The sequence below is a fragment of the Barbus barbus genome, assembly GCF_936440315.1.
Source record: "Barbus barbus genome assembly, chromosome: 39".
Classification (NCBI taxonomy): domain Eukaryota; kingdom Metazoa; phylum Chordata; class Actinopteri; order Cypriniformes; family Cyprinidae; genus Barbus; species Barbus barbus.
Genome location: NC_136717.1, coordinates 8,273,314 through 8,292,496, shown reverse-complemented (window position 1 = coordinate 8,292,496; position 19,183 = coordinate 8,273,314).

The following is a 19,183-nucleotide window of genomic DNA, read 5'->3' as shown; positions in this document are numbered from 1 at the left end:
GACGTTATCAGTGCTGAAGTAGCATTGCACTCTGAGCCTTTAAATTAAGTCATTGTCATTCTTCAGCACAAACAGGACTCCTTTGTATGTAAATTAGGCACATTATAGATCACCTTTTATTCACAAAACTCTATTCCTCTATTTGCAAGCCTCAATTAAGGTTGCACTATTACCTCCCACAGAAACCAAGCAGTACATTTAATTTAAAAGAGATGTTTGTGTACATTTTCTATTGATCATGGCAGCAGTTTTTCATCAAATAATGGAAAAGAGTATAATAACTGGGCATTTATCCAGAAGTGCCAGTCAAGCTCACTTTCAGCATTTTAAATAGCCCATTTAAGTGCCTGGAACGCAGCGTTGTACTGAATCTGTACAGTCCCTGCAAAGTATGCTATAACTGTCTGTAGTGTGCTGCATCCTCATCAACCTAGCATTTAAAACTGACCTGCAGAACTGAAATGGTTTTTAGGACCAACAAAGGATGATGATCCAGAAAAATTTCCTATGTTGTGCAAAGCATTGTTGAGTAGCCCATATCACTGCCATGAAGTATGTACTTGGCCAGTTTCAATTAGTACTCATTCATCTAGTTTTCATTCGGACCATGCCATATGCTCACTCAGATAAAAGGTTTGATAAAGCACATATGGTAATTGTATTTGCCATCAGGCCTACAGTCTGTATGTACATATGCTGGGTTATTTGGGACTCGTTATTCAGATTGAATGAATATTACAATGACAAAAGGAAATTAAGGTTTGATTTCCTTTGGGGTTTGTGTAGCTTAATGGTCAAAAGTGTGTAGGTTTAACCCAAACATGTTTGTAGATGTAGAGACACCATTTTGATTTTAATTTAAAGAAGCTAAAATTTAGTCTTATAATTTTAAGTGACACGCAACTTTACTCACAGTAAACAGGGGTAGTTTTATTTCATGTCCACTTTAGCATAGCAGCATACTGTATGTTTCTCCAGCCCTACTGTGTGCTAATAAATAAACAGATTATTGCCGTCTTTTAAACAACCTTTGATTTCTTGAGGGTCATAACCTGGCTGCATTGGCGACCTTTTTCCTTGTTGTTTTCACTCTGTGTAAACAGAACAATCGGTTTAATATGTAACACCAATATAAATATTTATACTGCATTGTGTAAAGTTTGGTTCAGTAACTTCATTCCAATGTTGAAACAATGTGGTGTCCGCTTAGGCATGTGAATCATGTTCTTATAGACTCATGAAATCAAAATGAAACCTATTTACTTTCTTAATACACATTCGTGGTCTTTTTGTATTCCAAAAAGTTTCATAATCTTTCATCAAAATGTAATAACTTGCTCTCGCTCCAAAAACACTTTCCTTATCGGCTGATGTCTCATGATGTAATGCATCTTTTTTTAACCCTTTCCCTCCAACCGCCTACATAGAGACCAAATTTTTACCATCAGATATGATCAATATTCAATATCTGTTTACTTATTTAGTGTTTAGATTTAGTGTTTCTGCAGACACCATAGTATTCTGTCAGATGTCTGTCTCAGAGTGTTGTTGAATGTAAACCTAGTATAAAGTGTTTTGTGTGTAAAGAACTACAATCAGCTCTCATAACTAGCAAAATAAGCTGACATTCAATATAATCTATATCTTTGATTTCTAACATATACAAATATATTTAACATATGATGTTGCTAAAAAGAACATTATTTTGTGTATTTGGTGTAATGCAATGTGTATACGTGGTTCGAGGTTCAAAAAACACATTATTTTCCACATATTGTACATTATTGTTGCTCCTCTATGCTCAGCCTTTCTGAAACGCACTGATTTTTACAAAGCTCATCGTTCTGAGAAGCGAGGTGTGCTCTGATTGGCCAGTTATCCAGTGCGTTGTGATTGGCCCAGACTGCACCAGACTGTCCTTGCGACGTTGGAATTGCCCCACTTTATAGTGTTCACAGCCATTCATATTGTTCACATTGTATGCTATTCTCTCCCAGGTTCAGGAAAAATGCGCTGCACACACTCGATTATTTGCGTTGTACTGTTCTGGAACCTTTCTGGATATTTACTGTTTTGTAAATGTAACTTAACCACTGATTTCTAGTCGTGTACTCATTTGGAAGTCCAAACAAAGTACTTTCCCTTTCACAACGAAACACACAGCATCTCCACAACATGGCGGTGGCAACAACAATACTACAGCAAGAATAAAAGTTACGCCTTCTTTCATCTTTGCAACTTTACAGATCTTATACATGCACAAACAGCATGTAACACTCCATAGACAAAAGAAAACATGAAATCGCATCATATGACCCCTTTAAAAGAATATTGTGCAAAATAATTAACCAGAGTGGTTGAATATTTGCAATATTGTTTCAGGAAAAAATATGTGATTAGCTACTGTAGTTGATTTCTTCAATGGTGCATCGTATTATGCTAGGTAAGCAGTGAGTTATAATAAATCTCACCAATATAGTTCATAATAAATCTCACCAATGATTCTGAATTTTAACATTTATGGCATTCAAGAAGCATTTTACCTCATTAAGCTAATAAATAATTTATAGAGAGCAAATATTACTCCATATAAAAAGTTAAATTTCTAGCACTGGCATAGACTTGATAGTTTTCACCTAGCATTGAAACACACCATGGGCCAGTTGAATTACCATAGTCATCATGTTAAAACAGTTAATCAAGTGGTAATCTGCCTTAATTTTCAGATTCCAATCTACATTTGTTTTATGTGACTGATTTTAAAAAGTTATGACCAGTCTTGCAGAAACAAATTTGATGACTTGATCTTTTAAGACTAGTCTAAGCAGTTTATGCTGCTGGTCCAGATAGCTTATCTTTTACATGTATGGCAATTTAAATTTGTCAGAATATCCACATCAAATTGTTGATTAGAAGTCACTAGTTAAATTCACCTAACATGCTGTACCTCCAATAAACACTTGACTCCATTGAACTCAGAAAGAAAGAAAGAAAGAATGCCTTCCTTCTGAGGAATATCCCTCCTCTGGTGCAGTTATCTATCTCTTTCTTCTTGAGCATTCATACAAACCTTTATCTATTACATCTGTTTGGTCTAAGGATCTTAATGAGGATATGCATGTTTTATTTTCGTATCAGGTATGTGGTATGTTTAAATTGTTTTCTAAAAACCCTAATTATCAAATGATTAATTGGAAATTGCTGCATAGGATTTACTTGACTCCAGTGAAACGTTTTTATATGAATCTGTCGTCTTCTCCTAAGTGTAATCTCTGTTCACAAGGATCTATAGGCACGTTTTTGCATTTTTTTGGGGGTGCCCCTCTCTCTCACCTTTTTGGACTCAGCTCTTTCACCTTTTTGGACACAGGACCTATCATGGGCAGTCGTGGCCTAATGGATAGAGAGTCGGACTTGTGGTTCGAGTCTCAGGTCCGGCAGGGATTTTCAGTGGGGGAGTGAATGTTCAACACTCGCTCCACCATCAATATCACGATTGAGGTGTGACCCTTGAGCAAGGCACCGAACCCCCAACTTCTCCCCGGGTGCTGCAGCATAAATGGCTCTACATCACTACTCACTGCTCTGTGTGTGCACTTAGATGGGTTAAATGCAGAGCACAAATTCACAAGAGATATGTTTGACTCTGGGCCATTTTTTCATGAATGACTTTTGGGAATTGTCCGTCCAACAAAGATGTTTACTGTTAGCTGCTCTCACAGCACAGCAGCAAAAAAAAAAAAAATGCTAGTCAACCGTTGGAATCCTCCTCATACAATGGACAGACGAACCTTGATTGTGTATTTGTTGGACACTATCTTGAACTGTCAACTTCTCGTATACATGGATCTAATGTGAAAACTGTAAATTTATGGCATTCAGCTTTTAATGTTGTGTCATCTTTTCGAAAATCTTTGTGAAAATTATTTTATAGTTATTTATTTATCAATTAATATTAATTTATCAATATTATTTTTTATTATTATTATATATATATTTTTTTTTAAAGTTTATGACGGGGATGGGTTCTAATTCTAAATTTGCACAGCTGCTTTTTGTTTTATACTACTGTACCCAGAAGAAAATTCAATAAACAGTTGTTAACAAAAAAATAAAAAGAAAAGAGAAAATTAATGAATGATAGAAAGAACAAGAATCTTAAATCAGTCTAACTGGATTTTCTGGTGTTAGCTTAATTAAGATAATCTAGTTGAGCTCATATTTCATACTTCAAGCTGGTGGTTACAGTTCAGCCAACCAATTTGGCCAGACTGACCAACTAATCAGGAGTGTGTTTCCCAAAAGCTACTATGAGCTCAAGTTCCATTGTTACCAATAGAGTTCAATGGAACTTACCACCATAGTTAGCTAACAATGCTTTTGGGAAACGCACTCCAGGCTGGTTAAACTGCCCGTTTCAATAGGTATATTAAACCAGATCTTTCAGTATCCTGTTTTATGAATGGGTATAAAGTATCCTATTAAGAATAGACACTCTTCCAGCCTCTCTTTCCTACCATGCAGAGGGGCAGTGGAAAGGTCAAAGGTTAGACTCCAGGGAAAATAGAGAGGTCACACTCCCTGCCTTCTGTAGAAGCGGGTCGATATGTGATCCATGGGGCGAAAGAGCGAGAAGAGGCTCTTATGATGACAGACGCCGTGGCTCTGCATCACTGCAGGGTGTGAGAGAGACACTGGGTCTAGAGAGGAAGAGGTCAGGTTCATTTGTAAGTTGTCAAACACACACGCTCAGACAAAGATCAAGAGTGGCTGCAGGGTGTGGGCAGACCTCCTGAGCAAAGCTTCTGTTTGATGTTCACCGACGGGAAGAGGAAAATTGAATCAATGAGAGGGTAGAGAAAAAACCCCTAGACTTTCAGGTTTAAAGGTTTAATGTAACTCTTAGGAAATGTTAGCAAAATTATTATTTTTTTAAGGGTTCATAATTATCCTGAAACTGCACTAATTAATTCAGTCATTTGAAACAATAACCTTTAACTTAATTTTTCAGGCATTAGAAAGTGCCGTTTTTATTGTCCAATTATTATGTTTATTGTCGCTATAAAAATGTTTCACCTCTTCACACCTGCTTACAAAACATCATATCCTAATTTGCTACTAATCTGTATTATTTAATATTTTTTGTTGAAAAATACATTTTGTAAGCAAGAATAACTCAGCCCTTCAACCCTCTTTAAAGTCATTATCACATTTGATACTGTAAGCATCTCTTAGTTTAACTTGTTACAAGAACGACCTGACATTGATTATGCATATTACATCTTTTACATACAGTGGTGGCCAAAATTATTAGAACTTTATCTTTCGCTGTAGTGTGTCAGTAGAAAATATCAGTTTACATTTCCAAACATTCTTGATGAAACATGAAACAAAATGAATGTTTGAAAATGTAAACTGATAGATGACACACTATACAGCAAAAGATAGAAATGACTGACTATAAAACCATTTTTTCTGGTGAAATTACTAGTGTTCTAATAATTTTGGCCACCACTGCAAACAAACTCAAAGTTGTGTAATTTTGATTTCTGTGTAATGAATTATATTGAATGAGTATCAAAGCCTTATATTTCTTAAACACTATGCTGAAAACAAAGACTCAGATTCAGAAGCACAGATTTTGTGACGTATTGCATATTCTTTTATATTTATATACATTTTCCATATGACGATAAAATAAGTATTTGATACAAATTTTGAATTTGTAGGATTCTCTGTTTACAAAACAGTTATTACATATTTCATATTTCTTTCATATGAATTTTATACTTGATGCTTCCATCAGTTATCTAAAGGGTAACACTTTATTTCGATAGTCCACTTTAGACATTCTACTAACAGTAAGTAACTTTGCAACTACATGTCAACTAGCAGTCATTAGAGTATTAGTAGACTGTCTGCTTAATATCTTCTAACACTTTATTTTGATGGGTCCACAACATACTGAGTATTAGAAACTTTGCAAGTATGTCAGCTTATACTACTGACCCTAAACCTACCCAGCTACGCTAATCATGTCTCTGCTTGTCTCTCCGTTTCTGCTAGGTATTACAGAACTTCAGTCTGGATCCAACCATTACATGATCTGAGATGACCGAACACATGAGATGGAGGATCAGCGCCGGGAGATGACGTATGTGGCCCTGATCGTAGGCGGAGGCCAGACACATGGATAAGCGCCAGAGACAGATCCCCATTGAGGACCCCTCCACTTAGACAGCCATCGGAAAAGACCACTGGAACCAGCTGAGCCCTTACAATCTGACTTGCTGCAGTTTGGAATTGAACTGCTGGTTTGTTTGGCCAGAGGAGAATTGGCCCCCCGACTGAGCCTGGTTTCTCCCAAGGTTTATTCTCCATTCTGTCACCGATGGAGTTTTGGTTCCTTGCCGCTGTCGCCTCTGGCTTGCTTAGTTGGGGACGCTTCATTTCCAGCGATATCGTCGACCTCATTGCAAAGACACTATTTAAACTTATTGACACATTATTTTCCTTTTTTGATATTGTGCAGTGCTTTGACACAATTTGCATTGTGAAAAGCGCTATATAAATAAAGGTGACTTGACTTGACCTACTGAGAGTTAGTAGACGTAGTTGAAATTACATGAGAATTAGTTGACATGTAGCTGACACGTAGTTACAAAGTTACTTATAGCTAGTAGAATGTCTAAAGTGGACTATCGAAATAAAGTGTAACCCATGGAAAGACAAATTGCATGGAAAGTCAAAGACTGCAATTGTATCAAGCGTTATCTATATTTTAAATCAAAAGTCCATGACTGCATATATTGTCTTTCTGGATACTAACTGCAAAACAAAAGAGAACCAAAGATGGAATACACAATACATACAAAATGCATGCTTTTGTGGATTTGTTTATGCACTGTAATGTATTCTGAGCCTTAGAAAGGTTTTATTACATCATGGCACATTATGACATTTCCTTCCACATCCCTTGAGATGTCAAGTTGACACCTTTTGCTTTTGTCAGTGCTAGTTGCTGAGCAGCGGACACCTGAGGTCTCCTAGACTCCTCCAGGAAGAGTGTCTCTTATAACACTGTCCTTCATTCCAGGCTGGCTTGATTTCTGTATTGATTTCTTCAGAAACAATCCAAAGCTGGACTTTATATCTTCAACATGGAGCATTGCCTATCTTCTTCACCCATGGGCTCATCCTGATAACATTTTCACATGACACTCTACCTTGACCACAACATTTTTTTTTATTATTTTTTTTTATGGAAATGTAACTTCCATCTCAGTAAGAGTTCTTTATCGGCTAATTTACCGTCATTGGTTGATTCATGGTTTGGATTACACTTACTGTAGTCCTTTGTTTCAGTCTGTTCCAGTTTTTCTAGTATACTAGCACCAAAGCCTTTTCTCTTCCATAAAATAATAATCAGCAGTGTTTTACAATAACTTGTTTACTCATTGTGTTGCTATGGAATACAACTTAAGCAGAGTACCAAGTATAATAATAACAATCAACTAAACATATGGATGTATAGGAAACAAAACAATTACAATTGTGTCTCTCAGAATTATTTTAATTAATTTTAATGCTTTTAATTCAGACAAGCAGAAGTATACACATATATACAGTCATACACATACAGACCTGAGTAGATGTCAACAAACTTCTGCTCCCGTTCTTTTACTTCATCCAATCTTGAGCAAGTTAATTGATATCATTGTCATGAAATGCTAAATGAGTCATTAAAAACATGATCATGCAAATCATCTTTATTTTATTTAAAAACATTTATTTAAAAACACAAATTATATTTGTGTATGTTTGTGTAATATACCACATGCATATTTGTCAGTATTTATTTAAAAAGATACAGTATACGGTATACAGTATGCCACTTGGAGGAGATGGACTTGAGTCTTGGTTTAAATTTACATTGATATTTATCAGATGCTTTTACCAAAGCAACTAACAAATGAGGAATATCTCAAACAATTTAGAATACAAGATGCAAAGATCCCTGCAGAGTGTGATTTTTCAGCTGCTCCACTTTGCTTTTAATTAAACTAATTTATGATAAATTATTTTATTTCTTTTGACAACTGCACATGGTCATTGATGTTACATAAAATGCTATATAATTATACAAAAATACAATCTATTTTAGAGCATCAGACTGCTTCAGCCTAATTAGGACTGGTTGTCATTCCATTATTGAAATAACATTGAAATTCATGCAGACAGCAGACATCTCTGTGAACAGTTGAATAAACCATTGTAAATATAATATGGAGCGCTGGATTTGACACTTTTTATGATTGTGATGGTTGTAATTCTCTTTTTTAATTAATCATGAAGCTCTTTAAAATGATCTTAATTTAAATTTAGGGTCTTGTTTAACAAATAATAAAAACAAATGTTTTTGAAGACAAATGAAGACATTCATTCACAATGTTAAGAAGTATTTTGTGTAGTAGACATCTAAAGAATTGCTCAATCATGATCACATTAATCGGTTAAACCAGATACTATGACATAATTACCACCATGACAATATAATTTCATTCACTTAAATATGATTAATGATGCTTGGAGCTGTAAAGCACTTGCCTCATTTGAATAATTCAATACTGTCATAAAAGACCTTTATTTCTTCCAGATACATTTTCTGCATCACTATTTTTGTAGTGTTATTATAGGTTATTGTTTGTCTTAGTATCTATATGTACATTCTAATGAAGCTGGCCTGTGGTTTATGATCATTAACACAGAATGAGTATAATCACAAGAAACATAACACTGCATTTTCAGCACAGTATCAGGGTTCTTGGGAAAAACGAACATGGTCCAACTTAATATGTATAAATATACTGTAAAAAAAAAAAAAAAAAAAAAAAACATAATTCTAAGTATCATGTACATTTGTAAACTTAATAAATAAATAAAACAAATATAGCCTACTGTCAACAGCATATTTATAGATGTAATTACAGAAAATAATTTTAGATGTAATTACATGCAGATGTTTTTATTTTGTAAGTATAATGTAAAGACATGTACATACACAATAAGTGTATTGTATCAAGTGATTAATTTAAATGTTAGTAAACACCTACTATAAAGTGAGTTCATGACCAGAAACAAAATGCATTTGTTCTGTTGAATAAATATGTCTGTCATGATCAGTTGGCAAGGAATATAGCAATATAGAAAAGGAATCTCCAGTTTCTGACAATCCCCCCCAAAAAATACATATATCATTTTGTTATGTGTGCAGTATAATGAGCAGTGACCCACACTCTTGTGGCATTTTGTAGCTATTTCACATTTTCCTAAATTGGTGGCTATTTCTGTGTTTTTGGCAGCCCGATCTCACTGCAATTCGTACATATTTTACGAGGTGGCTAATTTGTGCGAATTCGTACGACCTCACTCGTACAAATTCATACTAAAATTCATTATTGCTTAATCGTACTATTTTTACGAGTTGCCAATTTGTATGAATTTGTACGAATGACCTACACCCCTAAACCTACCGTAACTGGGGTTTAGACAAATCGTTCTATATGGTACGAGTGAGGTCATACGAATTCGTACGAATTAGCCACCTCGTAAAATACGTACAAATTGTCGTGAGATAGCGTTGGTTTTTGTATGATCTGCTCATTCCCCGCTAACATTAGGTTAAAGATTTTTTTTTTTAATCTGAAAATTTTAAATGATTTAAATTGTAAAATTGTCCTTCTAAAATTATTCAAACTGATGCATCTCGTAAAGTAGTTACAGTATGTTTTCGCTTGCGATAAGGTTGGTTAACCAGTGTTGGAATTTGACATTTTTAAAGTTTTTAAGTTCAGTGGTCTTTAAGAAACATGCTGAGTGGGCTAAGCCATCCTGATGTCAAAACCACCAAGTCTGGATAACACCTCATTGGTGCCACGATAAAGTCACAGGAAAGGTTAAGATAGGCCTGCCATTCATTGAAAAGTACATCCAAAACTGGGCAATGTGTGTTGTAACAAGTTTAAGTTCCAAACAACAAACATTTAGTTTTAAATTCCAGAAATACAAATATCTTGACATCTTCATGACCAATAAATCAATCATTAAAAATGCCAACCCACAGTTTAATTTCCTTAATTTAAAAAGCCTAATTAGTCAGTATAAATGAACAAGTATGGTTGTTGGATTGCATCAAGTTTTATAAATGCTAGCTCACCAGAGATAGCGTGAACATACTCTGACAGCTATATATCAAAGATAATCCCAAATAACTGATGGAGAACTCAGATATAGAACATAATCAAACCAGAATCCCACAGGAAGGTCTAATGCCTGCTCTTCTCTACACAAACATGATTTCGAGCAGTTAAAAGTAGAAGCTAGTCATTCACTATTACATTCAGCATTACGGTAATGTTTATCAGTGGATCACAATCAGATATTGACAGCTATTTGCTCCATTTGCTGCGATTAATGGCTTATATTTTAGTCAGTTTCTCACACAGAGTTAACAGAGACAAACATGAGGCCGTGCAACAACATGAGGGTGTGTAAATGATGACTTATTTTGATTGAACTGTTTCTTGAATACTACAGACAGCTATGAAAAAGTGTGTTTTTCATTAGCACCTGCCAACAAGAGTTGAAAGGGGAAACACTGGGCAGTGTAATGCAGGCTTTAAAAGAATGAACACAGAAATAATACTGTTTCTTGTGCCAGACTGGGAAATAAATTATTACTGGGAATGGGAACAGCCAAACTGGACAGCTTGTGTGCAGGAGAGATAGGAGCCATTCTGAGCCCCTGGCTTTTTGTGTAAGCTTAAGGCCAAAAACCTGCACAAACATCTTCTGCTATTCATACAACCCATGCTGGCAGCAGCAAGAAAGCACATAGCTGCCATAACTACAGTGGCCAGACAAGCCAACTAATTATAGCTTAGGCTATGTTTTAGAAATATGAACTCGGCTTCCTTACTAAATATCTACAGTCAATATTAAAACAGCATTTTAATGAAGAAACAAATTTGAATTAAAAAAAAAATAGTCCACACAGAAATGAAATGATCAACTTTGTTGTTCCAGATCCAACTTTCTTTCATGTTTCTTTTTACATAAATTTTTGCATTTCAAAGTATCAAACTTGCATTCATAGTGTCAAAATGAAGTAAAAAAAAAAAAACCTTTGTGTGAGTTACAGACCTAAATTTAGGTTCCCCTTCAGGAACTCGAGCTGCGTCTGAAACGCTTTGGGAACGCCTTCAGCGTGACCGTGCTCTGAATTATCTGTACAATCAGTCCAATTGAAGGGCGAGGTGTCACGGGCGGGTGATGTCACGACCAGGAAGCTCCAACGTGAGGTGGAGCCGGCTTCAGCTTTCTGTCATTCAGCAAGCGCTCTATGTGTCTGTCAGTCCGCTATTTGTTTTGTGAGTCTTATTTGGTGTTGTTTGTCAAGATAAAGCACTATGTCCAAGGCCACAGGTAAATCAAAGCATAAGGGCGATCTCGGATCACGTTTCAGGCTGTTCCTCCCTGCTCCACACCATGAAGTGAAGAGCTTCCACTTCAGGGCATACAGTTTCCTGGTACAGTTCTGGCAGGGATACACACAGTTTGTGCATGGTCTGCTTGGGCGCAAAGCATGCGGAGTGAGCACACTGTGAGCGGCTTCCGCTACGCATGCTTCGCTCCCGGAGGGCTCTCTTCGAGAAGGGAGCCTTTGCGAGTGTTCCTCACGGTGCTGGGCCCACGGCTGCACTCGTGGGGCTCGCACATGGATCAGGTGGAGGGGATGAAGACGGGCGAGCCCCTATCTTCTCCCTTTCCCATCAGATCCAGCCCCCGCTCTCTGTGTTCGGAAGCCCGCCCCGCGGTTTCTTCCCCCAGAGAGAGGGCTCGACGCTCCGCTTGTCTTCCTCCTCCGAGGTGGACGTGAAAGACGTGGATGAGCTTTGTAAAGCTGCAGTGTTTGCACAAGCATATTATGAATGACGACATCATTATATTCGCAACATGGATCTGGCGGATGGGTTGGAGACGGGTTCACCCTATCTCCACCTGCATTCCCCAGATCTAGCACCCTCGCTTGGGGCTGGAAGCCCGCGGTGCGGTTCTTCCCCTTTGAGTGAGAGCTTGCTGTTGCAGCGCGCGTTGCCGAGGCGACCGCGTGCATTACATCATTCTCATTCTTATTATGAATCCTTTTCATATCAGACTGTGTTCACTCGTCTGGTTGTCTTTCTGCATTTAATTTTTGAGGAATACAATTATGTATTTCATCTAACTAGGAGAAGTTAGAAGTGTATATCAGTATACACATACATATATGTGTATATAGGAGCCTCTTGGGACTTTTCTGGAGTGAGAGCACGATGCTTTACTTTTCTTCCTCTGAGGAGGTTGAGGTTATCAGCAGGGGCTGCTGGGCGGAGCAGCCCTAACCGTGGTCCAGCTCCTCATTTAGGGAGCATCACCTCTCGTACTCCCGATAATATTGGAGTCAGAGTCGTGCTCCCGGGCCAAAGGCTTCTAGCAGAAGGCGGATCTGCGGATCGCCATTCTCGCTGGAAAGTCTTTGGCAAAAACGTCCTGCTGCCTATGACCCAGGACTTCTGAGGGCCGGCCCCTCTGGGGAAGAGCAGCGTACATCGCATTACATGCTGCCCGTCTCTCCTCAGTGCCCTCGGGAGATCGGTCTGCCAACCCTGCCGTGTTCCAGGGCGCAGCGGTCTCCAGCGAGCGCTTCTCTGTTACTTAGCGGAACTGAGAGGCTCGCCACCGCTTCGGGGGTCCCTAGAGCAGCTATTTCGGCCGTCTCCTGCCGGTGTGCCGTTCCAGGACGCCGAGCTAGCCGCTCTGGGTACACCAGAAGCCAGACTCGAGAGACTGGTTCCCTTAGTAGACTATTTGTCTATTGCCAAATGTGTCTCCATGGGTCCTGCATACTGTAGAGAGAGGATTGAGGATGGATGATTGCGTCCCATTTTAGATCTGCATCAGTTGAACCGCTCAGTCAGTAGACTGAAGTTCAAGATGCTCAAAACTCAGATCAAGTCCGAGGACTGGTTTGTCACGTTAGATCTAAAAGATGCATACTTTCACGTCTCCATCCTTCCCACTCACATCAACGATAAAAAATGGTTGATTCTAGCTCAATTGGAGCAGCTGGCGATTCGACATCGAGATGTCGTTCTCGCCCACATGAAAGACCTGGGGTTAAGACTAAACGCCAAGAAAAGTGTGCTTTCTCCATTACAGAGGACCACTTATCTGGGCGTGGTGTGGGATTCGACCACGATGCAGGCACGTTTGTCCCCTGCTCGTAACGAGTCAATCCTCACAGCAGTCAAGAGAGTGAAAGAAGGCCAGTCACTCACTGTCAAGCAGTTTCAGAGACTGCTGGGTCTGATGGCAGCCGCGTCCAATGTGAAACCCTTTGGCTGTACATGAGACCCCTACAGTGGTGGCTCATTACCAAGGGATTTTCCCCGAGGGGAAATCCACTTCACATGATCAGGGTCTCTCGACGGTGTGTGCGAGCCCTAGACATGTGGAGGAAACCTTGGTTCTTAAATCAGGGCCCGGTACTGGGAGCTCCTTGTCGCCAGTTATCGTTAGCGACGGACGCGTCTCTCACCATTTGGGGAGCGGTCATGAGTGGCCACCCTGCCCGCGGTCTGTGGAGTGGCCGCCATCTGACATAGCATATCAATTGGCTGAAGATGCTGGCCGTGTTCGAGCACTCAAACACTTCCTCCCAGACCTAAGAGACCACCACATGTTAAGAGACCACCACCGACAGCACGTCAGTGGACTCGTACATAAACCACCAGGGAAGTCTGCGGTCGCGACCCTTGTTCAAGCTGGCGCACCAGATCCTTGTGTGGTCCCAGGGCAAACTCCTCTCATTAAGAGCAGTGCACATTCCTGGGCATCTCAATGTGGGAGCAGACAGGGGCCGAGGCCCGGGGAATGGATGCTTCACCCCGAGGTGGTGAAGCAGATATGGAGAGTGTTTGGCCAGGCACAGGTGGACCTGTATGCGACTATACTGTCAGTTCAATGTCCCCTCTGGTCCTCTCTGACTCCTCCTCCTATGGTACAGACTTGGCCGAGGCTTCGTCTGTACGCTTTTCCCCCTATCGCTCTGCTCCCGGGAGTTCTGGCGAGAGTGCGCTGGGACGAGGTCAGTCTACTACTGGTAGCGCCGTTCTGGCCGGGCCGAGTATGGTTCTCGGACCTGATTTCTCTCCTCGACAGAACTCCATGGGAGATTCCCATCAGGGGAGATCTCCTCTCACAGGCGGGGGGCACAATCGTCCACCCTCGCCCGGAGCTGTGGAAGCTGTGGGTGTGGCCACTGAGGGGGCACAGCTCATAGCTTCCGGTCTCTCAACCGAGGTTGCTGAGACCATCCTCCAATCCAGAGCTCCCTCTACGAGGAAACTGTATGCCCTGAAGTGGAAGCTCTTCACTTCATGGTGTGGAGGTTGCCAGCTCGACCCAGCTAACTGCCCGATTGGTACAATTCTGGAGTTCGTGCAGGCCCGTCTCTCCACAGGGTTAACCCACTCCACCATTAAGGTGTACATGGCAGCCATTGCGGCCTACCACGTTCCTGTCAGTGGTCAGTCAGTGGGTAGACACCCCCTAGTTACACGTTTCCTCCCCTCGCCGATGGGAGTCAGAGCTCACTCAACCCGAGGTGTGGCGGCCTCCAAGGCCTCCTAGCAGGTGTGTCTATGCAGGACATCTGCAACGCTGCTGGGTGGTCCACGCCCCTCACTTTTGTAAGGTTTTATGACCTCGACATTCGAGCCGCTCCGGGCTCTTCTGTCCTCTCGTCCTAGTACACACTAGGTAGGGACTTGTCAGTCTGGCGGCGTGGGTATCTCGTTCCCAAAGCGTTTCAGACGCAGCTCGAGTTCCTGAAGGGGAACGTCTCAGGTTACGTATGTAACCATGGTTCCCCGAAGGGAACGAGACACTGCGTCTCGAGGCCATTCTTCCGGCAACCCTGCCAGCGCTTGCTTCATTCCTAGAACCTGAAGCCGGCTCCACCTCACGTGCTTTTAAAGCTTCCTCGTTATGACGTCACCCGCCCGTGATGCCTCACCCTTCCATTGGACTGATTGTACAGATTATTCAGAGCACAGTCACGCTGAAGGCGTTCCCAAAGCGCTTCAGACGCAGCGTCTCGTTCCCTTCGGGGAACCATGGTTACATGCGTAACCTGAGACGTTTCTGGTGCAGTGACTAATTTTCTGTGAATCACAACTTAAATTTGGGGCCTTATTCACAATGACAGCCCCAGTTACTTTAATAATATATATATAAAAAAAAAATTCTTTAGAAAATTCAGCTTTTTATTCCACAGAAGAAAGAAAGTCATACACATTTGAAGTGGAGAGAAAGAAAACAATGGCATATTTATAATGATATATTTAACTTTAAGTGAATGTTTATGGATATCTTCAGTATATATATATAGATAGATAGATAGATAGATAGATAGATAGATAGATAGATAGATAGATATCTTCAGTACACACAGATTCACATTGTGTTATTCAAGCAAACATCTGTCTAGGTTGGTGTTTCAGAGGTGTGCTGCGACCGCACTGCTGGAGCAAACGGTTGGCGCTCCTGATGGGATGACATTGGGCCACCATTTGGCTGCAGGTGGATATCATGGCACAGATTGGGGGTTGTGTACGCTGACGTTGGGGTTCTTTTGATCAACCGTGAGGGAAACAGGATGTGACAGGGTGAGGGGGAATGGGAGGCGAGGAACAGGGCCAACAGATCGTCCCTTCTGACAGCGGTTGGCCTTGCCGGAGCAGATGGAGAGAGAGAGAGAGGCACACAGGTGTGACATTGATCCAATGGGATTGGTCCTGCCGGTTTTGATCTGCAAAGGGAAGATGAGCATGTTTGAACTACTGATGAAAGCTCCGAGCTGTCCGAGGCTGCTGGGTCACTATCAGAAAAAAGTGAATGCTTGGTTCCATTATACATTAACGTACATTCTTGTGTAACTGTGTCTGTTGCCTCAGATTCAGTCAGCTCACTGTCCATCTGCTGACTTTGTGATACATATACAGTAGCCCACAAAATACATCCCTTTCTTGATCTGACAAGCTCCAATCTGATTGGCTGACTGTACATAACCTCTAGTAGTAAGGGCACTAAGGTTAATGCCACTGGGGTGGTCCCACAAGTGAACAATTATCCATTATTCATCATTTATATTCATTATTCAAACAGGTTAATGAGGTAAATGGTTAACTTTGAGTGGGGGTTGCAAACTGTGTGGTAATGTATAATGTAATGAAAAAAAAAAAAAACTCAGCATGGACAAAATTATCTGAACTATGCTATCCAAATCTTTATTCTTAATGTATGTCATATATATGACATAAAACATCATTTAGAATAACTTTGGAGAGTGAAATACAATTATGTGTTAATTTTCATTTAGTTGGAAACTTAAGGACAGATTTGTCAGATACCAAATGCATGTTAAAGAGTTTGACATGGAGTTACAAAATATTTATCTTCAAGGAATGACAGTTTTGCTAGCAACCAAATACACTGTACATGTATACTGTGAAGTTTTCTGGAATGTAGGTGTTAGGACAACAGAGATCAACAGGAAATAAATATAGGAAATGGTATAGCAGCCATACTTAAAGGCACTGCAGCAAAAGTGCACAAAAGAGATCAGGAGATTCCTTTCTTGGATCAGCTAAGTTGTCAAAAATCAATATAAGAGGGGAAAGCGATCAGCACATGTTGGCAAACAGGCTGATGGCTTGCCAGAGCGGGAGGAATTAGACTAAGACTCTCATTGGCAGGATTAGCTATATAAACACACTCTTACAGTTTCTTTGTTAGAAACACAACAGAAATGAATGCAACATTCATTTGAAGAAGTGCAGTTGACAGTTGCTGTCTATTGTATTATGATGACACAACTTTCAATTAACTTTCCACTTATTATCTGCAATATAACCAAAATCTTGTTTATGCTTCATTTAACCGTGGCAGTGATACACATCACCAAATAGTAATTAAGCTTGTCACTAAACCAAATTGTTATAAATTGAACAAAACCATTCAGAATTCATTCCCTTATAAATCGTACAGAATTCTAGATCACAGCATAGCATAACTATAAATTTATCCAGCTTTATCCACATGCGTACTGTACAGTAGACGCACATTTACATTTATCTGACGCTTTTATCCAAAGCGACTTACAATTGCTATATATGTCAGAGGTCGCACGCCTCTGGAGCAACTAGGGGTTAAGTGTCTTGCTCAGGGACACATTGGTGTCTCACAGTGGATTCGAACCCGGGTCTCTCACACCAAAGGCATGTGTCTTATCCACTGCGCCATCACCACCCACATAAAACAACATTGTTCTTAATTATTTATACCATTGCCGTTTGTCAGTAATGGGGAAAGAGTTAATCAAGAATATACACAATCCAATTAGGTATACACATTCCAATGGGAAACACAAATGTAGCAGCTTCACAAATCAGTAAGGGAACTGACAAAGATCTTAATGAAAGAGAAGGTATTTGGTGCACTGTATAATGAGACTAGAAATAGGTGAACAAAATGATTAACTGAGGAAACAGATCAAACACAGCAAATGTGAGAAACAATGGAACAAAAAATCAACTAAGAGTTCTTTGAACACTTCAGCATAAAAATCCAAAGGAGCAGGAATACAAATTATGTGACAATTACAAGGTCAGCAGTTTAATCATTCTAGTCTCATATTAACCTGTTTAGTAACACTTACAATAACAGTACATGAACAATCATGTACTCATACCTAAATTAAATATTACTTTACTATGAACTAAATGATCAGTTAAGGTGTTTACTAATCAAGAACTAGCCTTAACTATGACTATATGGGTCATATGAATAACATCCACTCTGGGCAGTAGTGAATAACCAGCACTCTCTCCATCCTCAATACCATGACTGAGGTGAGACCCTTGAGCCACCGAACCCCCAACTGCTCCCCGGGCGCCGCAGCAATGGCTGCCCACTGCACCGGGTGTGTGTTCACGGTGTGTGTGACTGCTCCGGGTGTGTGTTCACGGTGTGTGTGTGTTCACTACTGTGTATGTGCACTTGGATGGGTTAAATGCAGAGAACAAATTTTGAGTATGAGGCACCATACTTGGCCACACGGCCCTTCACCTTCACTCTGACTACATATTAGAAAAAACAGCCCTGGAGGGCCACTGCTAGAGTTTAGCTCAAACCCTCATCAAAATCATGTAATCTTCAAGCAATTCTGAAGACCTAGCTTGCTCAGGTGTCGTTGATTATAATTATAGCTTAACTCTGCAGGACAGAGGCACCCAGGGCCATATTTGAGGAACCCTTCTATACACTGTGATATTTAATGTGTATGCTATACTCTTTCGTTATTGTAAGTACTGTGTTTTCATGTAAGCATATTTTGTAGAAGATCACTGTCAAAATGATTGCTGTCAATAGAGCTTATGATGCACTGACCCCACACTATTTCTTGAACACACAGGTATGACACATCTTCAGCATTAATGGCATACACTGAGAGCTTGGGAGAGATGCCCACACATGGATGCTGTTATCAGAGAAGGGCAATTGAAATGACAAACCCTGAAAGTATTGGATCAGGCTGTGTGTCATGATGCAATCAGTAGTCTTGCAAAACCCCAATGATAAGCCTCACCACATCAAAAATCTCTCATCTGAGTTGTGGGCTTCCCCAGTTTGACTTGACAAATCTGCTGGGCTCCTGTTGCTGTTGTCACAATAACACATACAGAAATGTAACAAAAGCATGAGAAGATGCATGCACATTTACAGCATTTACAGGCTCCCACTCTACTGTTTATGTAATTTCTTCTACCTTTGCAATATATTGTATGACATTTAGGTCTCTAGAGTCATAGAGAACAAAATACATTTACAAATCCATTACCCAGTACATTATGGCTGATTTTAATTGCATTGTTTGAAGTGTGTGTTAATTTAAAGTTATAATTTTAATTATTAAACTATTTTTTGTGTCCAATTATCACCTTTCATCAACTTGAAAATACTCAGCGGGTGAAATCACTAATAATAAAAAAAATAATAGAAAAACTGTGCCAACTTACAG